The sequence below is a fragment of the Caretta caretta genome, chromosome 7 (assembly GCF_965140235.1).
Source record: "Caretta caretta isolate rCarCar2 chromosome 7, rCarCar1.hap1, whole genome shotgun sequence".
In the NCBI taxonomy this organism is placed as follows: Eukaryota; Metazoa; Chordata; order Testudines; family Cheloniidae; genus Caretta; species Caretta caretta.
In genome coordinates, this window is record NC_134212.1 from 14,041,844 (window position 1) to 14,066,197 (window position 24,354).

At 42.6% G+C, this 24,354-nt stretch overlaps 1 protein-coding gene and 1 long non-coding RNA gene across 6 annotated transcripts in view; one reads left to right on the forward strand and one right to left on the reverse strand.

Annotated features, from left to right (window-relative positions):
* Positions 1 to 1,020: 1,020 nt before the first annotated feature.
* LOC125640349 (uncharacterized) lies at positions 1,021 to 17,402 on the reverse strand. Its single transcript, XR_007357769.2, has 3 exons — positions 16,762 to 17,402; positions 11,816 to 11,893; positions 1,021 to 2,539 (listed from the first exon to the last, which is right to left on the reverse strand). It is a non-coding gene; the product is annotated as an uncharacterized LOC125640349 (long non-coding RNA).
* Positions 15,507 to 24,354, forward strand: part of LOC125640344 (contactin-4) — a 646,262-nt gene continuing 637,414 nt past the window's right edge. For 4 of the 5 annotated variants that reach the window (XM_048858825.2, XM_075130266.1, XM_075130267.1 and 1 more), the window contains exon 1: positions 15,508 to 15,993. The gene's annotated coding sequence lies outside the window, so the exon portion shown is untranslated. Of the gene's footprint in view, positions 15,994 to 24,354 lie in introns of all 5 variants that reach the window. The other variant, XM_075130265.1, reaches the window with a different exon arrangement.

A 24,354-nucleotide genomic window follows, 5' to 3' on the forward strand; every position in this document is an offset into this window, starting at 1 on the left:
ACAAAGCATTGCAGTGTATGTTTGCTGGCGTTCAAACAACATCCGTTCTTTATCTCTCTGTGTTATCCTCAGGAGAGTGAGATATCATTCATGGTCTCCTGGTTGAAATAGGGTGCTTTTCTTCAGGGGACATTCAGAGGAGCCCGTTCCTGCTGAGCTGTTTGCCTGCGGCTGAACAGAAATGTTCCCCGCTGTTAGCCACGGGGAAGCGGGAGGGTTGAGGGGGTAGCCACGCGGTGGGGGGAGGCAAAATGTGACCTTGTAACAAAAGCACATGTGCTATGTATGTAATGTTAACAGCAAGGTTTACCCTGAAAGACTGTAGCCACTGTTTTATAAAATGTGTCTCTTTAAATACCGCTGTCCCTTTTTTTTTCTCCACCAGCTGCATGTATTTCAATGATCACAGGGTCTTCTCCTTTCCAGAAGCTAGTGAAGATTAGAAAGGAAAAAAAAACGCACTCGTGGTGAAATGTTCTCTGAGCTCATGCTGTCCTCCCGCACTGACAGAGCACAGACGAATGCGTGGAGGCAAATAATGTCAGAGTGCAGGAAAGCACAAAATGACCGGGAGGAGAGGTGGCGGGCTGAAGAGAGTAAGTGGTGAGCTGAAGACAGGGCTGAAGCTCAAATGTGGCAGCAGTGTGATGAGAGGAGGCAGGATTCAATGCTGAGGCTGCTGGAGGATCAAACCAGTATGCTCCAGTGTATGGTTGAGCTGCAGCAAAGGCAGCTGGAGCACAGACTGACACTACAGCTCCTGAGTAACCAACCGCCCTCCTGCCCAAGTTCCATAGCCTCCACACCCAGACGCCCAAGAACGCGGTGGGGGGGCCTCCGGCCACCCAGCCGCTCCACCCCAGAGGATTGCCCAAAAAACAGAAGGCTGGCATTCAATATATTTTAAAGTTGTAAACTTTTAAAGTGCTGTGTGGCATTTTCCTTCCCTCCTCCACCACCCCTCCTGGGCTACCTTGGTAGTCATCCCCCTATTTGTGTGATGAATGAATAAAGAATGCATGAATGTGAAGCAACAATGACTTTATTGCCTCTGCAAGCAATGATTAAAGGGAGGAGGGGAGGGTGGTTAGCTTGCAGGAAAGTAGAGTGAACCAAGGGGCGGGCGGTTTCATCAAGGAAAAACAAACAGAACTTTCACACCGTAGCCTGGCCAGTCATGAAACTGGTTTTCAAAGCTTCTCTGATGCGTACCGCGCCCTCCTGTGCTCTTCTAACCACCCTGGTGTCTGGCTGCACGTAACCAGCAGCCAGGCGATTTGCCTCAACCTCCCACCCCACCATAAACGTCTCCCACTTACTCTCACTGATATTGTGGAGCACACAGCAAGCAGTAATAACAGTGGGAATATTGGTTTTGCTGAGGTCTAAGCGAGTCAGTAAACTGCACCAGCGCGCCTTTAAATGTCCAAATGCACATTCTACCACCATTCTGCACTTGAACAGCTCCTGACTACTGTCCAGGGTGCCTGTGTACGGCTTCATGAGCCATGGCATTAAGGGGTAGGCTGGGTCCCCAAGGATACATATAGGCATTTCAGCGTCCGCAACAGTTATTTTCTGGGAATAAAGTCCCTTCCTGCAGCTTTTGAAACAGACCAGAGTTCCTGAAGATGCGAGCGTCATGTACCTTTCCCGGCCATCCCACGTTGATGTTGGTGAAACGTCCCTTGTGATCCACCAGTGCTTGCAGCACCATTAAAAAGTACCCCTTGCGGTTTATGTACTCGCCGGCTTGGTGCTCCGGTGCCAAGATAGGGATATGGGTTCCATCTATGGCCCCACCACAGTTAGGGAATCCCATTGCAGCAAAGCCGTCCACTATGACCTGCACATTTCCCAGGGTCACTACCCTTGATATCAGCAGATCTTTGATTGCGTGGGCTACTTGCATCACAGCAGCCCCCACAGTAGATTTGCCCACTCCAAATTGATTCCCAACTGACCGGTAGCTGTCTGGCGTTGCAGACTTCCACAGGGCTATTGCCACTCGCTTCTCAACTGTGAGGGCTGCTCTCATCTTGGTATTCATGCGCTTCAGGGCAGGGGAAAGCAAGTCACAAAGTTCCATGAAAGTGCCCTTACACATGCGAAAGTTTCGCAGCCACTGGGAATCGTCCCAGACCCGCAATACTATGCGGTCCCACCAGTCTGTGCTTGTTTCCTGAGCCCAGAATCAGCGTTCCACAGCATGAACCTGCCCCATTAGCACCATGATGCATGCATTGCCAGGGCTCATTCTTTCAGAGAAGTCTGTATCCATGTCCTGATCACTCACGTGACCGTGCTGACGTCGCCTCGTCGCCCGGTATCGCTCTGCCAGGTTCTGGTGCTGCATATACTGCTGGATAATGCGTGTGGTGTTTAATGTGCTCCTAATTGCCAAAGTGAGCTGAGCGGCCTCCATGCTTGCCTTGGTATGGCGTCCGCACAGAAAAAAGGCGCGGAACGATTGTCTGCCGTTGCTCTGACGGAGGGAGGGGCGACTGACGACATGGATTACAGGGTTGGCTTCAGGGAGCTAAAATCAACAAAGGGGGTGGCTTTACATCAAGGAGTATTTCAGGCAGGACTTCACGGAGGGTTCCAATAAGAAATGGTGCACCTAAGTTATTGTTCTTATTGGAACAAGGAGGTTAGTCTGGCCTCTGATTGATACATGGCTAGATTTACCTCGCTGCACCTTCTCTGTGAGTGACTGCAGTGTGACCTAGAGGAATGAGTCCCCTAGACGGGGAGGAGGCAAACGAGTACAAAACAAATCTGGTCTATTTCTTGTTTTGATCCACTCCATCTATCTTTTACATCTTTGGCTGGCAGCAGACGGTGCAGAACGACTGCATGCCATCCACATCTCATGGCTGCTCAGCAGAAGATCGTGCAATACAACTGCTAGCCATCCTCATCTCTTGCCTGCCTGGCAGAAGATGGTACGGTAGGACTGCTAGCAGTCCGTATCGCCTGCCTGCTCACCATAAGACGGTTCAATAGGACTGACTCCAGGACTAAAGAGAATGACCTGGTCAAGTCACTCCAAATTTAGTCCCTGCGCCCATGTCTGCCCAGGCGCTCCTGGCCGATGCGGCCAAGAGCACCTCGGACATGACGATGACGGCTACCAGTCATTTGCACCGTCTGCTGCCAGAAGGCAATGAGTTGCTGCTGCTGTGTAGCAATGCAGTACTGCATCTGCCAGCACCCAGGAGACATACGATGACGGTTACCTGAGCGGGCTCCATGCTTGCCGTGGTATGGCGTCTGCACAGGAAACTCAGGAAAAAAGGCGCAAAATGATTGTCTGCCCTTGCTTTCACGGAGGGAGGGAGGGAGGGAACGGGGGCCTGACGATATGTACCCAGAACCACCCGCGACAATGTTTTAGCCCCATCAGGCATTGGGATCTCAACCCAGAATTCCAATGGGCAGCAGAGACTGCAGGAACTGTGGGATAGCTACCCACAGTGCAACACTCCGGAAGTCGACTCTAGCCTCAATACTGTGGAAGCACTCTGCCGAGTTAATGCACTTAATGCACTTAGAGCATTTTCTGTGGGGACACACACACTCGAATATATAAAACTGATTTCTAAAAAACCAACTTCTATAAATTCGACCTTATTCCGTAGTGTAGACAAACCCTTTGTGTAGATGTTAGTGGCATATATACCACATAGAATGCAAGCTAGCATGGTCTCATTGCTAAGGTAATGAACTGGAAGTACTGGGTTCTATTCCTGGCTCTTCCAATGATCTGTTGCTTTATAACTGGGACAAGACACTTAACCTCTCAGTGTCTGTGTTTTCCATGCCATCCTTTGTGGGCTGTGTCTATTTGAATCGTAAGCTCTTTGCGGCAGGGACCATCTCTTGCTATGTGTTTGAACAATTGGGCCCCGATTCTGATTTAGGTTTCTAGTAATTCAAATAATAAATAATTTTAAAAATAAATAAATCTGTCCCTCCCTTTAAGTCCCCATATAATTTCAGTATCTCAGGCATTGTGTACTGTGTTTCATAAGGATGCAGAAAAGATGCAAATATTTAAACACAAATTTGAATATAGTTTTCCAGACATTACATAATAGCTCCATTTACCTTTTTAATAAAAATTACAGTAACTCACATTACCAAGTTATTCCTTATACTAACTAGTAGTAACATTAATTAAATAAAAGGTGAAACTGTGTAGATTTTAATGGCAACCACTATGTGTTTCATAGTATTGATACTGCAATATTTTGGACTACCATTGAGAAATATTTTTGTACTTCTATGCTAGTTTGTCTTTAGTAGTTTTGGCACATACAGTATATACTTTAGGCTTAATTTTTTACCATTAACAAATTTGACCCAAGGTGTTTAAAAAAATTTTTTCGTAGAATGTATACAATCAGAGACATTATTTTCAGAAAATGGCCTTAAATAGGAATGTTTATGTTCACTTATTGCTCACTGCCAAATATTAAAATATGTCTTTGTTAGCAAACCATTCCAGCACATCTGCAATGTATTATTTGAATGGTGTTACTGCTACATAACTCTGCAGCATACTTTTAGAGATGATTGTTAATAACTTGCTTATTAAATGTCCCTTATACCCCTTGGAAGACTGATGGGAGGAAAATGCATCTCTGAGTTTGTCTTCTAACAGCTACGAATGGATTTGTCTTTACCTTTAATATTGACATACTTCTACACTTCAGCATCTAACTGTAACCTACCATTACCTGAATGAGGCTTATCGGTTATTCATAACCTGTAGAAGGATGTTTTCACCTACTACTTTATAATTTTCATTTTTTTCTCTCTTTGTGGTTTGTAATGGCCTCTAGAGAAACCTTTCAAATAAAATTTCTTTCATTTTTTGCTTAGCACAAATGTATTTTTCCCTCTGTTTTTGAGCTGAAATAAACATGGTTCTATTTCTGTCCTTTTTTATCTCTATATTGACAATAGACTTTCTTGCTCAAAATTGCCTCTGTGTCTGCTGGCCCTAGGGAAAGTCCAAGAGGTCTTACAGTTCAAGACTGTTCCCAATTCTGTAGGGATACATCACTCTTCCTAGCAGCCACATAGGATGTGGTTTTACGTCACTAAGTCAATGGGAATTTTGCAGTTGACTTCAGTGGGAGCAAAATGAAGCCCACAATGTAAATGTTGGCTACTCACCTGTAAAATCACAGGGTCTACCTGTGACAGTGATCTATATCTGTGTGTGTGTGTGTGTGTGTGTGTGTAAGGTATGTAAATAGTTATGGTGCCAGCAGATGGTGCTCAAGAACAAGTAGCATAGTTTCTGGCTTCCTCTGTGCAGCTTTTTACATCAGCTCTTAACAAGGCCCAGTCCAATTGCCATACTAATGGCAATTATTTTCATTGGAATAATATTGAAGGGACACAACATTATCATTTCAAGAGGTGAACAGTGGGGTATCTCAAGATTCCATGGTAGGGCCAGTGCTTAATGCCTCTATTAATGATCTGCAAAGGGAATGAGCAGTGAGGTAGTGAAATTTGAGGAAAACACACAGCTATGCCGGTTATTCAAGTCTAGGGAGAACTGTGATGAAAATTCAGAGGGTTTTAGCCAGACTGGGTCAATGGGCAACAATCTGGTAAATGGAAGTTCAGTATTAATAAATGCAAAGCAGTTCATGTTGGAAGGAAACCTTTACAATTTTCTTGCACCTTACAGGATTCAGACTCTTTGTATCAACTCAAGTATGGGACCTGACTGTCATTGTGGACAGCTCTATTGCAGTTGTGGTCAAAAATGGAAGCAAGATGTAAGAAAGTAGAAGGGAGGAGATGGAGAGTAATATAAAAAATATTGTAATGCAATTATGTAAATCAAGATAGTCTCTCCTGGAATACAGTGTGCAATACTTGTCACCTGATCTTAAAAAGGGTATTGTAGAGTTAAAGATAGTTTAGAGAAGAGTCCTATATAGTGATAGACTCAAGGAGCTTAATCTATTTAGCTTAACAAACAGAAAGTTAAGGGGTGACTTGATCACAGTCTAAAAGAACCTACTCGGTGAACAAATATTTGATAATGCTCTCTTCAATCTAGTAGACAAAGGTATAACAAGATCCAGTGGCTGGAAGGTGAAGCTAGACCAATTCAAACTGGAAATAAGAGGTAATTTTTTAACAGTGAGAGTGAGTAACCATTGGAACAATTCACCAAGGGTTGTGGTGGATTCTCCATCATTGGTGATTTTTAAAACAAGATTGGATCTTTTTAAAAGAAATATTCTAGTTCAAAAGGAATTATGTTGGCAGAGTTCTATGGCCTTTTTTTTTTTTCTAGGAGGTCAGACTAGATACTCAGAATGTTTCCTTCTGGCCTTGGAATCTATGAATGGGGACTAATGATTAGGGGCCATGCGAAAAAAAACGTATATGAAGACAGATTGAAAAGATCAAGATTTTGTAATCTTAGGAGATGATAAGAGTCTACAAAATAATGAATAGTCTAGAAAAAGAAGATGGGGAAATTTTGTCCTTGTTTCATATAGAAGAACTAGGGGAAATTCAATGAAATTTAAAATATGGCAAATTAACTGATACAAGGCAATACTTTTTCACACAATATGTAGTAAGTTCCACAATCTAATTGCCACAAAATGACACTGAGGCCAGGAACTTAGCAAGATACAAAAAAGGGATTGAACCCTTAAATGGATGATAACAATATCCAGAATTATAACAGTGTTAATATAAATTTTATAGTGATATTAATCCCGATGGTTTAGGACTTCAACCTCTCCATAACTAGTAAGAGTTAAGAGGTTTTTTTGCATTTTCCCCTGGAACATGCAATGCTGGCCACTGTCAGAAGCTAGATAAGGGATTAGATGGACCACAAGTATGATCCAGTACGGCAAATCCTATGTCCTATGATTATCAACTCCCCTGTATCCTGACATCAGTTCTCCCTAACCAGTCATCCAGCACTCCATTGGCCTGAAGATCACATCTCCACGGCTGATCTCTCTTGGGAAGAGAAGCCACCCCTTCAGCCATACTCCTACAACTGGATCCACATGAGACCACACAGAGATTGATTGAAGTCAATGGAACACCAAAAGGCTAGAGGCATGTGGATCAGATTGCAGACTTAGAGCCTAGACATGGAATACTAATGAATTTCTGGTGCAGCACTTATGATGGAAAGTGACTTCAAGTACTTGGACATTTTAAACTTTTGCTGAAAAGGCAGCATGGCATTTTTGATGGATGGTTAAACAACCGTTTTTTCTTTCCTTCCCCAGTATCTACACCGTTTCCCCCCCCCCTTATCTGCCCATTTTTATTACCCACCCTCACTGTCTTTTTATCCCTGTACCAACATGCTTTCTGAATTTAACACAATGGCCACAGACAATGTTTTATTTTTCAGTGCGGTCCTGGATGTGCACAGTTAGTGCATGAAGTTGATTTCCATCAGTAGGCCCCACTAACCAATCTTTGGACAATCCATGACCACAGTCACCTGTGATAAGTGTTTCTTTAAATATATTAACAAAATATTTTATTTTCCATTTAAAATGTTTACAAGTAGTAAAGTATTCCACTGGCACTAGACTGTATATTTTAGTAAATAGCTGACTAATAGGTTTTATTATGCAATAATTTTGTATTTCTTCTTCACATGACATTTAGAAATGTCAGGACCTTATCATGCCAACACAATCTGAATGTTGGGTGTGCCTGTGTTTAAACGTATTTGCTTCTGATTTACATTTTTCCACACATGTTTTAGAATAACAGCCGTGTTAGTCTGTATTCGCAAAAAGAAAAGGAGTACTTCTGGCACCTTAGAGACGAACCAATTTATTTGAGCATAAGCTTTCGTGAGCTACAACTCACTTCATCGGATGCAAGAATGAATGCATCCGATGAAGTGAGTTGTAGCTCACGAAAGCTTATGCTCAAATAAATTGGTTAGTCTCTAAGGTGCCACAAGTCCTCCTTTTCTTTCCACACATGTTTTATAATTCAAAACTTTCCTTTTGTGCTGAACTCAAATGACTGTTGAACTTTTCTTTTATTAACTGAAATAATGAGGTGCATAGTGTTAAAATGTAATCTGAAAAGTTCACAGCAGATAATAGTTTTCTATATAAATGTGGTTCTTTAAGTACTAAGATCTAGAGGTAGGTGTCATCTTAGAATCTTAAACACGATTAAAAATAATTTACGACACTTGAACTGAGAAGCTGCAGGGTTTTCCTGTGCTGTTTTTTTTTTAATGTGTTAATTTAGAAATTACAATTATAATGGTACCATTTATTTGCAAATTACATAATTTCTATTATAAAACTCCTAATTTCAGGATTTGGAAATTCAGTGATAAAATTTAGCTTTGGACTCAGACATGGTATACAGGCATTTTTGTTCAAAGGGCTGGGAGGACATTTGGATGTCTTGGATGAATGCAACAAAAAAAAAAAATAGGACTGGATTCAGATGCTGTGTTGCACATTTTAAGATTAAAAACAGTCTTTTGATTTTACAACTCTAGTTGAGTAAAATCCTGAACTTCTTAATTAAGGCAAAATTGCCACTGACTTCCCTGGAAGTTTTGCTGAGGTAAAGAATGAAGAATCAGTAGTGGATTTAGGTGTCTTCTAAAAAATTGGATCTTGAAAAGTGAGTGCAATCTACATACTTTTATCCATGAACAGTGGGAACATAAATATGAACATCTCAAGGCCGTATGGAGATTCTAAGGATATTAAATGAATTGTTTGGTTTCCATCTGTGACAGATATGGCCATTTTCTGCCATATCCTTGGGAGACTTGACTGAATTAAGTTTAAATATCTTTTGGGATTCATTGTATTAAATAAATGGTTTATATATTATTCTTGGCCAGGATTGTATCTAATCTTGCAGGGGGCAGATCTGACAAATGTGAGACCTGGGTATTCAATGGACTATAGTGAACAACATGCTCAACAATAATGGACTTTTGAAACAAAATGTTTAAGTGCTTTTCTTGGAGAATATGTAAGGGAAAGTGAATGCAAATTCCCTACCTTGGGCTAGGCAAAAAACCCAGCCCTTTGAAGCTACATACTGAGGAGTGAGGCATTGTCTGCTGATCATCATTACCTAAGGCCAAGATCAAAGGCCGAAACCATATAAAGGAAAGATTGAAATTTTCATGGTGGTTCTGATTCTGATTTGGAGAAAGTTATGAACAGGTAAACATGGGGAAAACCCAGTTGTGAGTTTTGAAGGACTGACAACTACCAGAACTTGAGCTAAGAGTTGGGGGTGATCTCTGGTAAGCTTTATAGCATGTGTGTAGGGGTTTTCTTGGCTTTTAATATGTTTTCTTTGTAATGCTTTCACCTTAAGAATAAATATACTTGCTTATTAAGCTCAGTGTTGTAACTTGTAACTGTGGGCAATTAAAAGGTTCATAAAAAAACAAAGTGCAGATGCTGGCCTTTCAGATGGTCTGGTTTGCTGGGGATATCACAGTGTAGGCAAAGAACTGTGCAGCCTAGAAAATCCCCAGTCTGGAGGGAAAGAGATCAAGACAGGTGATGGCTGAGGAGCTGGGAACCTAAAAAGGGTTCCCTCATGGGACCATGGAGGAGAAATACATGTGCTGTTGCCCTGAACTGTGAAACCATCCATCTCCTAATATATAAATGTCCACATTACATAAACCCTCCACCATAATTGGCATCTTTTTTTTTTGGCCAGAGACCAGGGATTGAATCTATTTGGAGAAAGGAAAACTCCTTAGCTTCTAGAGATGGTTTCTGAAATAAGGGTCAAAGCACATTGGCAGAACACCAAGGTGCTTCTTCCATTCCATCCCTTTTCATTTATGGGACTTCAGCCTCCAGGACTTTCTATCCAGCACCTCTTCATCAGCCCTAAAATTACTTAAAACATTGACTAAAAGATTTATACTCCCAGGATTCAGTGTATCAGTGTCATAGTCTTTGAAAACATTACCATTTATGTTGTCACTTATCTGTGAACTCTAAAATATTTACACATTATGCTGCAGATAATTCTCCTGCAGAAGTTTGTTACAGTCTATTGCTTTTTAAATCTCCTTTGAAATGCATATTTGGAGTGTAATCTCTAAATGAGTGTGAATAATTATTTACATGAAAGGAGCTGCTATGGCCAGTATATGAGAATTGAAAATACATTTCCTTTTTTTAGAGCACTGTTAAGAAAACCCACACACAGGATATTAACCTACATTGTACTAGGTAAGCAGAGTTGTAGAAAACTTGCTTTAAGAAACTGCAAATGAGCTAAATCTTGAGCGTGTTTCAGGGTTTGTTACAAATGAAGAATTCACCCCTAGTCCATTGTAAGGTTTCTGAACCCAGAATTGGTTTCAAGCAAATCAGGGCTTTGTTTCAAACAAGAAATGAGGTAAAACCATGGGTTTGTGTGTGAAAATGCTGTTTTATCTGAGTTTTGCTTTGAGTTTTTTGGAATCATTTGAACCTGTGACTTAAAGTGAAACTCATGGATTAGAAGCACACACAGATCAAAACAGAAGAACATATCTGCACAAATCCCTGTTCACGCAACCACTGAGCTACAAGAAGTGTTAAAATTAAAAATCCCCTGAGCACCTAGCAAATACCCTTTGCCTACTAAAGATAGCCTTGGTATTTAATTAAAGGTCAAACCGAATTGTTCTGCAAACCTGGAGGATACTTTGAAGTAGTTACTTAAGACAGGGTTACCTAATGAAGGCTTCAATATACAAGTAAAAATCATTTTCAAGAGTGTCACAAGCGACAGGATAAAGAAGCCACTGCCAAGTGAAGTTGGGTGGTGGGTTCTGCATCCTTAATCCTGTGGCTTCACCCCAGCCCTCAGATATCTTGTCCTGACATTCTGTCATAGAATAAACCTCTCCAGAGCCATGCAATGCAGGAGATGTACATCTCCACATGCACGGTCACAACAGGATGCACGATGAAACTGCCATGAGGAGGAGAGAACCGGATATGCAACATGGTACATATGTTTGCCAGACTCCGTAGGTCCTCGTTTATCATTTTATATCTGGACATGATAGAATGATTAAGGATTATTCCAGCTTTTACATTTTACTTAGATTGGCTTGCCAGCGTATGTTGCAACCTTTATGGTAATTAAACATAGGTTTTGTGTGTTTAATTACTATTATTATCACACTATGTACTGTTCTTGTTATGATGCTCTGAAACTGGTATTCTGATTGTCAATCATCTAGTACAATTACATAGCTTCTGAAGGTCGGTCTGTAAGGCACTGGCCAAAATGTCAGCCTTATTATTACAATTGATCTTAAAACAGTTTTGTAGCTGAATTTGTCATCCTGTCGATGAAATATTTTAGACTATTGTCTAAACAGAATGCATCTGAATTTTGAGCTAGGGCCTTTGATTTGTGATGACTTTTGTCCACCTTTAACTTTTTCATGAGTTTATTTAGAACAAAGCAGGTGGCCTTGTTAGTGATGGGTTATAAAATATGCACAGAAAATGTGCACGAGTGAAATGCTGTTTAAGCAAGTAATCTCTTTGCACAGATGTCCCAGGATTTACCTATTGCACATTATTTGCTTTTGCTCACCACCCAACTGAGGGGATGTGATGTATTTCACCAGTGTTTGCAAAGATGTTGCATGCTCAGCCGGGCTGTGGTGATGTATTCTACACATGTCCTTTCTGAAAAATTCGGAAGCATTTTCAGCGTTGATTTCCCTTAAGAGTTATTATACCCCACACAGATTGGCAGTGCAGTGCCACAATACCTGGATTTATGAGGCGACCTTGGAGACACAGGCACTCCCACGCTGAAAGCACTCGGAGCTAAACCTGAAATATATAATCTATATATATTGGATTACTGAGCACACGTTACCATTGTATAAATCAGAATGAGATTATGCAAATAATAAATAACATTTATGGAACATCTCATGAAATACAGTACTAGAATTCAATCATGTACTGGTCAAATGCATCTACCAGATCTGGCTGTCATCCAATCTCATTTCTGGAGTTGATTTCAGTGGAAGCAGGATTGTGTCCCTTTTAAATCCACTGTGGGAGGCTGATTAATTTGATTATTGGGTTTGGCGTCTGTCTATTTAGATTATCCTCATAGATGCTGAGCAATGGCCACTCCCATCAAAACCGTGGGGGATGCTGCTATTCAGCAGCTCTCAGGATTGGGCCCATAGCAGAGATTCGGGGATGGGAGTGAACTGTGTGATTCTTTCTTAGGTACTGGGGAACTCACACGTGCTAATGTTTTCCCTCCCACGCTGCCTTTTGCGGTATCCCAGACTGTGAAGTCTGAGGACTGCAATTTGTCTGAAAGAGCTTCCTTACTTTCTGACAGAAAACTGGTCAAGTTGTTGTTAGGATCCTCACTCTCCTAGCTGTTTGGGGAAAAGTCAATTGATTTGTTTTTAAAGTCAGGAGCTGTTCCAATAAGGAGGTGCTGATAAATGGCAATGAAACTGCAGAGCGGAAGCATGTGGCGTGCAGACCTAGGAACAGCAATAAATGCAAACCCAACCTGCACTAATGTTAATTGTCATTTGGTTTATATCAATGTGCAGATTATTAAGCCATAAAGCAAGGCAATGATCACAGAGGACAGCACTGGAGATAATTAAATATAATCGGGGTTTCAGTTAATCCACCAAAACCCAGGAGATGCACAGTTAAGGTTAAACACCCTGTTTGCACTAATGACACTGCTTGCACAGTCATTAAGAACATGCACTGAACTTAGATTGCAACTCAGGTGTAAAGGCAGGTCCCCTACAGCTTTAAACACAAATTTCCTTCCTTTTTATGTCTTGAAATAACTTTGAATCTCCAAATAGCTGTTGGCTTACTTATTTGCATTGCAGTAACAGCTAGAGGCTCTAATCAGGATTGATATCTTTATGGTATCAGATGACAGGACCTACACACAGGGAGAGACAGTCTTGCTCCAAAGAGCTAAATGTAGATAGAAAAGAGGGGCAAAGGGCAATGTAGAGGGATATACCATATCTGCACAACAATCACAGTGATGGAAAACACCATGTATGTTCCACTCTTCTTGTCTTAGTTGATTTTTCTTGGGATTCTTTTTAAGCATGTGATGAGGGGTCAGGTTGGGGTGATGAAGAAGGAATGCAGGTAGGGATGGATTCATGGGAGTAAGGGAATGGGAAGGACAAAAGAAGAGGACAAGGGAGATTGAAGGTGACTGGAAGTAATGGGGAAGAAAGGCTGGTTGGAGGCATGGAGGGCAAAGGCAGTGAGGCTGGGAGCAGAGCAAATAGCCAGTAGGTAAAATAGAAAACCACATCCAGAGTTGTAATTTACGAAGTCAGTCTGATGACATCACTAATGTTCACAGGTGTAAAGCAGCAGGATGCTTTTTGGGGTTCATTCTTTGCTCCTTCTGAAGGGGATTGCTTCTGGCTCTTGAGGCTTGCTTAGACTGCAAGAGCTGTGGCTTATACTTCCACTGAGCCCAAGAGGGTGCGGGACGTGGGCTGCATGGGCAGAGCTGGTTGAAAAAAAATTGACACTCTTTCTATCAAAATGACCATTTTGAGTGTTTCATGGAAATGTATCTGTTCCAACAAAAAAATTCATTGGGAAGGGCTTCTCCTATCCAGGGTGCAATTTCCAGGGTGCAAAGACAGACACATACAGAGAAGAGGAAGAATCCATAGCCTGGCAGTTTCGGCACTGAATCAAGCAGAACAGGGACTTCAACCTGAGTCTCCCACTTCCCAGCCAAATGCCCTATCACCAGGCTATTGGTTATTCTTGTGCCTGTTGCTCTCTCTCACTTTCTCTTGTTTTCCCATTAAAATTTTTGAAATGTCTCATTTTTGTTCCTATGTAGGAAAAAAAAAACAATTTTCAAAATGGAATTGTTGTCTTCTGGCCTCCCCTATGCCTAAGGCCTGGTGGCCAGGCATGTGCTCTCATGGTCATTAGGCCTTGGGAGGGAGCGCAGGTGGGGGAAGGAGAGCCAGTTGGCCTCACCCCTTCCTCCTTCCCCCAACCAGTAGTGCTGCTGGTCATTTCCTTTTGGATAAACTTTAGGGTTTTTCAAGGTATATCTTATCTGAATAGAATCCAGGGCTTTTTTTTTTTCCCCCATCATCAAAAGAAAAAAATTCTTAATGTTCTGAAATGAAGCCTCTGAGTAAAAGTAAATACAGAAATAAAGTTTTGTTTTGTTCTTAATTAGGGTGGGAACATAGACTTGGAAGAACTTGATTTTTATTTTTTAAAAATTTTTCGGGCTACTATATGTTCATTTTAAGCAGTTTTAAAAGATTTTTATCTAGTTAAATGTTCACAGTAGTGCAAAATTGTGGGGTTTAAGTATTTTTTTTAAATTTTAATTGATATAAATGTTCACAGTTGTGGGAAATTAAGGGTGTGCGTGCCAGGCAATCATTATTTTAATAGCAATAAACATTAAAAGTTAAAGCTTTGTAATCATTATAACACAGATTATCAACATCACACATCAAAATGTACAAAGTAAATATTTTAAGTCAAACTCTCATAAGTTCTGAAGCAGCATTTTTTCTTATTTTGCCTATCTGTAAATAGCACTTGTTAGCCATGGAAATATTTTTTTTGTCCCTTTGTGTATGGTGAAATTGACTGATGAAAATCTGAACCCATCCAACCCTAAACTTAGTCCAGTGGATTGGACATCAGCCTGGGGGCCCGGAGCACAGGTGTGTCTATTCCTAGCTCTGCCGTTGAGCTGCTGTGACTTTGGCTGTATGTCTGCACCGCAAAAACAAACCCTGCCACAGCCAGTCTCAGAACTCGGGCCTATAGTTCTCAATATAGCCCTGTATATGCTCTGGCTCTCATCCCTTAACCGGGCCAGGGATGGGTTTAAGAGTTCCAGCCCAAGCACATACAGCTACGTGGCTATTTTTAAAGTAAGCCACGGTCTGTAGACCCAGGCCTCCAAGTCTTGTTGGTGGGGGGTTCTGTTTGTTTGTTTGCTGTGTAGACGTACCCAGGTCACTTCCTCTCTCTAGTCCTCTTTCTCCTCTTTGTCTGCTGCGTTTAGACGGTAAGCTCTTTCGGGCAGCAGCCCCGAGTCCTGATCTGGGTTGCGCCCCCAGCTGCTACTGTCACGTCAATAATAATCAGTGAGCTGTGAAACCTTTCAGAGTAGCAGCCGTGTTAGTCTGTATTCGCAAAAAGAAAAGGAGGACTTGGGGCACCTTAGAGATTAACCAATTTGTTTGAGCATGAGCTTCCGTGAGCTACAGCATGCGATGAAGTGAGCTGTGGCTCACGAAAGCTCATGCTCAAATAAATTGGTTAGTCTCTAAGATGCCACAAGTCCTCCTTTTCTTTCTGTGAAACCTTGAAAGCCTTTTCTCTGCAAGGAGAGAGTGGAATGACTCCTTCTGCCGCAAAGTTGTAAACCCTGCAAGCAGTTGTAATGGCAACAGGGCCAGGAAGTGCGCTGGAGCCAAGCAAATCTGCCTCCCTCCCGTCAGGTGCATGTTGACGTGCCCAGGGAGGAATCCCAGCCGAGAGCCCTTGCACCGTTCCCCCCACGGACGGCCCTGGAGTGGAGGAAGAGGAGGAAAGGGGTTAATGGAGGAGCCGCTTGTAGTTAGCGCACACGCCTGCTCTTTAATTCTCTTCTCTCCTCCACCCCCCCACGCGGGCGGCCAAGGCTCAGGGTTTGGAGGGTGGGGTTTGCTCAGCGCTCCCAAATCTCTGACGTTCAATGTTACGGCCAAAGGCGGCTCGGTTTAACAACATACCTCCGGGCTGCGCGGCAACGCGGGGAGGTAGCGCTCGGGCAAAGGACGCTCGGCTCTTCAGCGGCACAGAGCCGAGGTGTCTCGGAGCCGCCGCCGGGGCCGGGGCTGGGGGGCAGGAATCCGACTGCGGCTCGCAGCCTGCCAGAGCCCGCTCTAAGGTAAGCCCGGGACTGGAGCAGGGATGCCGGCGAAGCTGGGGGTTCAAGGCGCCGCTGATTGCACAGGCTGGGGGAGCTGCTCCGGGGAGTCGCCGAGAAGGGGGAGGGCGGTGTAAAAAGGCAGGCCGGCGGGGGCGTGCAGAGGGACCCGAGCGCTGGCTGCGATGGGCAGCGGCTGCCTTGCCCGCTCGCGGATCGCAGCTCCCGGGGCCGGGCTGGGGCGTCCCGCCGGGGCCGGGCGCGCTCCGCAGACGCGGGGCTCTCCGCGGGCGCGTCGATTGCCCCCGGTTTTCGGAGGCGGCTCTAGCCCGCGCTCGTTGCAAGCGGGGCGGGGGGCGGGAAGTAAGTTTGGTAGTTGTCGGACGCGCGGCTTCCTCGCCCGGCCGGGGCTCGCCCGGGTGAAAACGGCCCCAGCCCACGTCGTGTAGGATAGTAGTGCCCGCAGCTGCCCGCTCGCCCGTGGCCAGGCACCTCTCCCCGGGCACTTATGCTGGACGCCAACGGTCGGGGCGATTTCCCTCTATCCCAGCTAGGAGACGTTTTGGTTTTTATTATTATGTTTGCGCACGAACAGGTTTGTTATGGGAGGGCAGCGAGGGGACCTGCCAGGGTTTGATCCTGCGGTTGCACGGCAGGGAGGCAACAGCACGCGGGGTTCTGGAGTTGTGTATTCGCAACGGGGCTTGTGAAATAGACCAAGGGCCCCCTTCCCGGTTGTCTCGTCCGTATCATCCATCTCCCCAGCCCGACCCTACGCGGAGGGCTTACCCGGAGAAGTCAAGATTTTCCGATCAACTTTGCTAGATAGCGGCTATCTTTGCAATACAGCCAAGACGGCAGGTCCCCATTTTCCCTCAGTCGATGCGATAAGAGACAGCGGAGCAGCGTGGTGGACCGCGGCGAAACAGACACTCGGATGATCAACCCCGAAGGGAATTGCCTTAGTGCTTCCTAACGCTTCAGGGCTTGGGACAGCACTTTGTTAGTCTCTAAGGTGCCCCAAGTACTCCTCTTCTTTTTTCGCTGTTCATTTATCTCCCTTGAAGCAACAAAAAGACAGACAGACAGACAGACGCGCTAGATCCCTGACATGCCGCAGCAGCGCTGAGCAAACCCGCTTAGGGACAGGAGCCGGGTGCAAGTTAATGTTTCGCAGAAAGCCAGGCTCTCTTCTCTGTTCTTCGCAAGTGCGAAACCAAATGCATGACAAAGATCGATCAAGCCGGTGTCCTTGGGAGATTTTTAGATACAGAGGGCAGCTATCCGAGCAATAGGAGGTGTACGAGGGGGGTGGAGGGACCTGCTATTTAGCTGTCTAGTGGAAACCTATGCATAACTTTTGCTTGTTGCAAACGAGGGTTTCTTGATGTTTAGGGGTTCAGGCTGCTCTTGCTTTCCAAGAGCTGATGTTAGCTTTCCGTGTTATGAGCAACATAATGCAGTGTGTTGTTTTATTTATCCCAGACAAGAGTGACTTGCTCTCTAACCTACAAATTAGACGACGTTGCTTGCATAACAAGTGGAATTAGTTGGTATCTTACATGCTAATTGTAGATCACCTTTTCCTGCAGAAATCTGCTTTCACTTATTCTAAGAGATAAAGGGAGGCTTGGGGTCTGCGGCAATGTATGTGGGGTTTTTTCTTAGTGGCTAAAAGAGGGTAAAATATTAAAGAACTAGATGCCACAAGTATTCATATAAAATTATTTCCTCTCAATCTTTTTTTCTTTTTGTATCTGTGCTCATTTTAAAAGTATCTATCCTTGATTTGGTTCATGATCTTTATGCGAACAGATAAGTTACTGGAGTTGTATGCAGTAGAAGTTGATGCAGGCTTCATATTAACACTCTCACGTTATTTTTGAAATCCTTTATTAAATAGTTGGGGGGGGGGTTCTCTTAAAAAACAAACAAAACCTGTTTCCCCTACTGGGGATGCCACAGGGCATAAGATCAGAGCATGTTTAACCAGGCTAGTTTGCCATCTGAAATAATCCATTCATTTCTCTAGCTATCAGAAAGTCTTTCCAGCATATCTTTCTATGTTTAGATGTCGAACTCAAAACCAACAGTAAAATCTGGTGCTGGATTCAGGGGGAGGAGGGGTTCAGGGGAGAAAAATTCCCGATGCTTCTGCTACTTCACTCTGCAGGCAACTTTTTGTCTTCTTTCTGGGCTCATCAGAGCTTTTGTGTCCTTGCTTTGCATTTGGCAGTTACTGAATCTGCCTAAATAGCGTCTAAATAATTCTTTAAAGTCCCCCACCCCTTAAGTGTCTACCATAACTACTTATTTTATGCGGATAACCCCCCCCCCCGGTACTTCCTCATTTACAGGTATGTAGGCAGCTAATTTCCCCAAAACTCCTGATTCCTTTTAGGCAATGGCTTCCAGTAACGAGTGCACTAGTATATTGGTTTCATCTTCACAGCGACTGTGTGCACACCAAAAGCAAACTAAAGGCACGATCCAAACACCACTGAAGTCAATGGGAAAGACTTCCATTGACTTCAGTAGGCTTTGGATCAGGTCCTAAGTGAACTGTTGGCAGGATGAATTCTAAATTTGTGGGAATTTGTAAATAATTGTGCATGTGCTTAGGTTGTTTGAAGATCATGCTTAAGTATTGCATAGTGAAATCAGACACAAAATGCCTAAATTTCTTGAAGAACAGTTTGATTTGACTGTATTCAGACCAGCTGGGATGATTAGAACTGAAGAATTTGGAAATCTCTTGCAGTTTAACTTCAGAGCTCTGTTCTAGCCTCTTTCATTTTTCTGATGTTTGAGCTTTTCTTGGATCCCTGAATGTATCTGTTTTAGATGTGAATGGTAGGCGGTGAAAGAGCTTTCCCTGAACTAGAGGAAGTACAGGGAGCTTTGCTTTAGCATAGGGAAATTTAATGGTAAAATGACACTGAGTTCGTTTAACCATGAACTTGCATGAAAAATCTAGTCATGTGCCATTGATATTTGGAATTCTCTACTGGAATTGTGCAGCCATTCGGTGCCTACATATGTTGTGATGTGACACCAGTTACAACTGGCAGCCTCTAGTCCTCTTTCCCATGACTTGAAGGAAGGGTGTTTGACTCATATTTTTTAGTAATAACTCAGGACATCACTCTTTATGATGGGTAGTCTTTGAGATTTCCACCATCCTTTGCTGTGACTGGCTTATTTGTATTTGTAGTCCCTCTATTGGTTTTCTGAATGCTGATGTTTTACTGTCAGCTGAGAATCACTTGTGCTGGAGTCAGAAATAATAGCACTACAAGCCACAAAACAAGTGGTGTTGCTGAGTTCAAACAACTCGCAGAGTGAGTGTGTGACCTCCATGACACATACGCCTCTCAGTCACCTGGAAGCAAGAACCTCTATTAGTTCCTGAACCTGAGTCTCCTAGGTGGATACAAATGTTTGCTGTTGATCTTCAGGATTACTTTTCAGTCTTTTTTTACACTTATGACACTGTTGGGTTAAAATTCCTATATTTTATTTTTTAAGAAGCAGACAGATTTCCTTATGTGTTATTAGTAACACCTGTGATATTAAAAAAACAAAACTCATTTCTACCATAAACATAATGCAGTTAATGTTTTTTTCATTATTTTTAGCTGCATCCGTTTCACATGCCATTGTAGCGGTGTTCATGTTCTGGGTCCATTTAGCTATCTTGATCTTGATGTAAACTCCTAGTGGAAGACATGGCACAGGGAGTTTTCACCTCAGTGTAACTAGTTGAAGTCAAGACTATGGCCCCACCCTGCTGGAGTTCACATCTACTAGCTATATTGAGGGGAAAAACTATCTGTGCCATGTAGGAGCATCTATTGAGATATATCTCAATGTAAGTACATATAGGCATATCCCTACACTAGCATCATGCTGCAAAGTTTGGGTTTCAGACACTGCTGGAGAATATTATTTCTTTAAAAATAAAATATTTTAATTAGAATAATAGAATCAAGGAAATGTAGGGCTGGAAGGGATCTTAGGAGGTGATCTAGGCCAGCCCACTGTGCTGAGGCAAGAACAAGTAAAAATAATTGAAATTAAGAATAATCATTGTCCTATTTCTGATGATTATGGATTTTGTAAAGTCTGGCTTTCTTACCACATCTATACTAACCTGATAGTGTCCCTTTAAATATTGTTTCTAACTCACTTTCATGTTAGCTGTGATCTGCTACTTACAGCTATACACTAGGGTGGTGGTAATTTTGAGAAGTGTTTGGGGAACCAGATGTGAATTTTCCTTCAAACACAGGAATTGTTTACTGTTTGATGCTGCATGAGTGATGTCCAGCTCTGGTGCAAAGGTAATCACAAACACAGAAAAGTAACATGAATCACGGGAAATACACAGATGTCAGCTTTAAAACTCTAAACCAGCCAAAATATGAGTTGTACACATTCTTATTGTCAGCTGTTACGATAGTTACTCAGATATAAATATAAATATGAATGTTGTGATGCTAGTGATTCATTCTTTTGATTATTCATTAGATAAATACCTAATGATGACTCCTAACAAATTTAATGAGTTACATGACAGTATATAATCATGTTCCATTCCCTTAATAATGCACCTCCTGCCCCCTCTAAAAAAAAATAATTGGGGATTGTGATGAGGTGTTCACCCCACACCAGTCTTGAAAGGGTTAAGGTAGGCTAGATGGGCCAATTAACAGCATAGGCTGCACCTGGAGGGAAGCCAGGGCTCAGTAATACTTAATTAAGGATGAAGCTAAGCTGGGCAGGAGCAGATGGGGCTTCAATAAAGCTAAGAAGCTGAGAACAGAAGGGAAGTTGCTGGGGAGAGTAGTCTGCAGCCACTCCCTGACAGAAGAGAGGTTTGATGGTGGTTACAGGGTCTGGTAAGAAGCCACAGGGAGTGGAGGAAGCTCAGATGTAAGAAAGAAGACTGCCTGGAATGGTAGAGGGACAGCTTGTTCAGAGAGGTATTTGCAGACCCCAGAACACAGGGACTGTAGGGACCTGGCCAGATGGTCAAGTCACAGAGAGTCCTGGAGGGCGAAATTGAAACAACAGGCTGAGTGACTGGTGGAAGAGGCGTCCAATCTTTGGCAAGCTAATCCCCAGATGAGCCACAAGGAAGTGCACCTGTGGTGAGTAGCAAACCTTGTTACAAGGATATAAAAACCTCAGATGCCAATGTTAGGATATGCAAGTTTCACATTTCCTTGCAGAACCTGGACAGTATTTCACACATGAGGCAATGGTTGCAAGATGGTCTGTGCTGTACTTAGGAAGTAATTTTGTTCTTTCCTACTCCCTCGACCTAAGCACTATTTTTTTTTAAAATCTTAATCTGAGGAACAAAAACCTATTTTAATCTGATACCAACAAAATAAAGGCAGGGATTTTAGAATTGTTGGGTCACATTACTGAAATGGTGGCCTTTGTTATCAACTGATTCAAAATCTGTTAAACATTTAATCTAATGATTTAATAATTATGTGCATGATGGATAGGTAGTGTACTACCCGCCTGGTCAAAATGAGCAGGCTCTGGCCCTAATAATATAGATTAGGATTTTGTAAGGAGCCTAACGCACCTACCCCCCCCCCCCCCACAAACATCACAGTGTAGGTATAATTACTTGAAGGCTTTAAGTAGCATAAGATCATCACATTGCTACTCCATTTAAAGAAAAATTGGCTAATTTATTCTTAGCAATTATGGCCTATTTTCTTGAATACCTAATCTTTTAAGATCAATGTCTCAAAGGTAAATCAAATGATTGCATTAAATAGCTTGAAGGGGTAAGAACTTGGTCTTACAAAATTCATTGTTCTGTTAATTCTTCCATAAAGTCCCAGTGAGCCACAAGCTGAGACTAGTACTAAATAAAATGTCATTAAGAGCACAAGTTTTGGGGTAAAAGAAAGTTTTGTTTTCTTCTTTTTTTTTAATGAATACAGTGGATTCTATATCTCCATAATTATATTGTCAAAAACAAACAAACAAAGTGATACTTAACAAGCAAGCAAAGCAAATATTCAGGGAGAATCCATTCAAATGTAATTTTTAGTTTAATTAAAGGTTAACACAAGAGTTGAGAAAAATAAACACTCTTCAGTAATGACTTCATAGTTACCATAAATACACTCAGTTGAAATGAACCTTATGTAGTAGAGCTCAATAAATAGAATGATACATTATGAATCCACATCAAACAGGTGTATGTTAAGGACCAAAAGATGACTATTACTTAATACACTATACTGTACCATGTTTTTCTCTATTCACCCTTTTCCCTTCCTCTCACTAGCCAGATCTGTTCCCCTTCTGACCTGACCCCCTGCCCACCTCAGAGAATTGGCCTTTTTCCACATTCTACTCCAGGAGTTCTAGAATGTATCCTATGATTGAAGCCAGAGCATCCAAGATTTGAGGACAGTACCCAGGAAAGTAGAGATTGTCCTATGTGATTCCACAAGGGGCCAAGTCAAGCTAGCAAGGCCTCTGATGGGCAGAATAGATGTTATGCTGGAGAAGAGGTGTTCTTATTAAAATTGATTCAAACCTTCATTTGAGTTTGATGGCTGGTCTAGAAGGTTTAGGCCAATTCTACTTTATTAGTAACTCAAAGTTCATTTGCTCATCTGTGATAGGGTAGTCCACCATAGAGGGCAGTAGCTTCTAGTGGTCAGCACACTCCACCACCTGACTTGAATCTTTAAGGCTTGAGAAGTGTCCAAAAGATACATGTAGAGACTGAGTCCTGGGAATGAATGGAGCTCAGAGAAGGAATCCGGCTACTATCCCTTAAAGGGACTCAAATCCTGCAGAGCATGCAGGGAAGGGAAAGGCTCCCCTCTAACCCAACCACCTGGGAAGAGGTTGGAAGACGAGGAGCTGTATAAAGGCTGCTCCTCCCTCACAGCAGGGTGATGCTGACAACAGAAGGCTGGCTTGCTGTACCCTCCAGAGTGGACAGCTAATTAGGCAGGGCATTCAGTGGAGGGGAGCTGGCACAAGGCCTCGCAACTGAGTAACCAAAGGCAAGAGGACTGAGAGGCACACTCCAAGCTCCAGGGAGGTGGCTGAGAGGAATGTCTATTCAAAGGCGAGAGCTACTGACTGCTTTAAGGCAAGGCACAAAACTGCTAGTAGTACGGTCCATCCACTGAGAGAAATGGAGACTGGCTTGTAGGTGACACTTCCTGAGCTAGTCCCAAGAGAAGCTGTGAGGAACCACAGAGTATGTCTACACTGCAATTAAATGCCCACAGCTGGCTTATATCAGCTGAATCTGGGGCTCAGTCTGTGGAACTGTAAAGTTGCAGTTTAGATGCTTGGGCTGGACCCTCTTCCCCACCCCACGGGATCCCGGAGCCTCATCCAGGCACTAGGGAGGTGAGAGATTTGATGACATCACCCTTAAATCATATACAGTACAAGGTAATTGTAGGCTTGAGACAATATATGCCATGGCATTTTATTTATATAAAATATTTAACTGGATTTATATATTTCCCATTTAAACCTGATATGCATAAGGCTTAACAAGTAATTTTAGTCTTAAATTAGAGGACTAAGATAATGAGCAAACAGTAAAGTTTATTTTGTTTCTAATAGAAAAATTTGCATTACAAATGGTAATTAAACCTTCATGTACTGAGTGGCAGTAATATACAAGGGTTTTTTAAACCAAACTTTAATATCCGTCTTATTAAACACTTCTTATGTAAGTGATCACAGGGTATTATTGCCAATACTTACAAATAACATCAAAACTAGATAGTTGTTCACATTTCCAATATATGCTTCTAATAATATATGGGCGTAAAGACTTAAATAGCTATCTGTGAAAGTCCACAGAGCTTCTGAGTGTATGTTGCATGCATGGTTTTTTTTTCATGATCTACTTAGTTCATTGTTCTGTTCTCCAGTCTTTTATTATCTATAGCTTGAAAAAAAAGTTTGACCAGGTGCCTTTCCCAACTTGGTCTGCGAGTGCAGCCCTCACTTTAGAGTCCAAACTCTCCTCCTAGAGTTTGGCTTTTATTAATAATCAACAGTATGATAAAGTTCAGTTTAAGCTGTGTTTAGCTGTTGCCCTTCAAATGTGCTCAGCCCATTGCCTTGATCTTCATTCTCCAGATAGTCACTCCCACCTCCATTATACCCAGGTTAGATGGTGACTCGCTACTCCAGTGAGTCAACAAAACTTGCAAATGATGCCAAGAGGGTTATTGTCTGCAATGTATCTCGGCATTTGATTAATGTGATTAAATACTTAGGCCAAATTCTGAGCTGATTTAAACCTAATGCACTCCCACTCCACTTAGTTACAACTTCTCTGGACATAACACTGTAAATCAGGGCAAG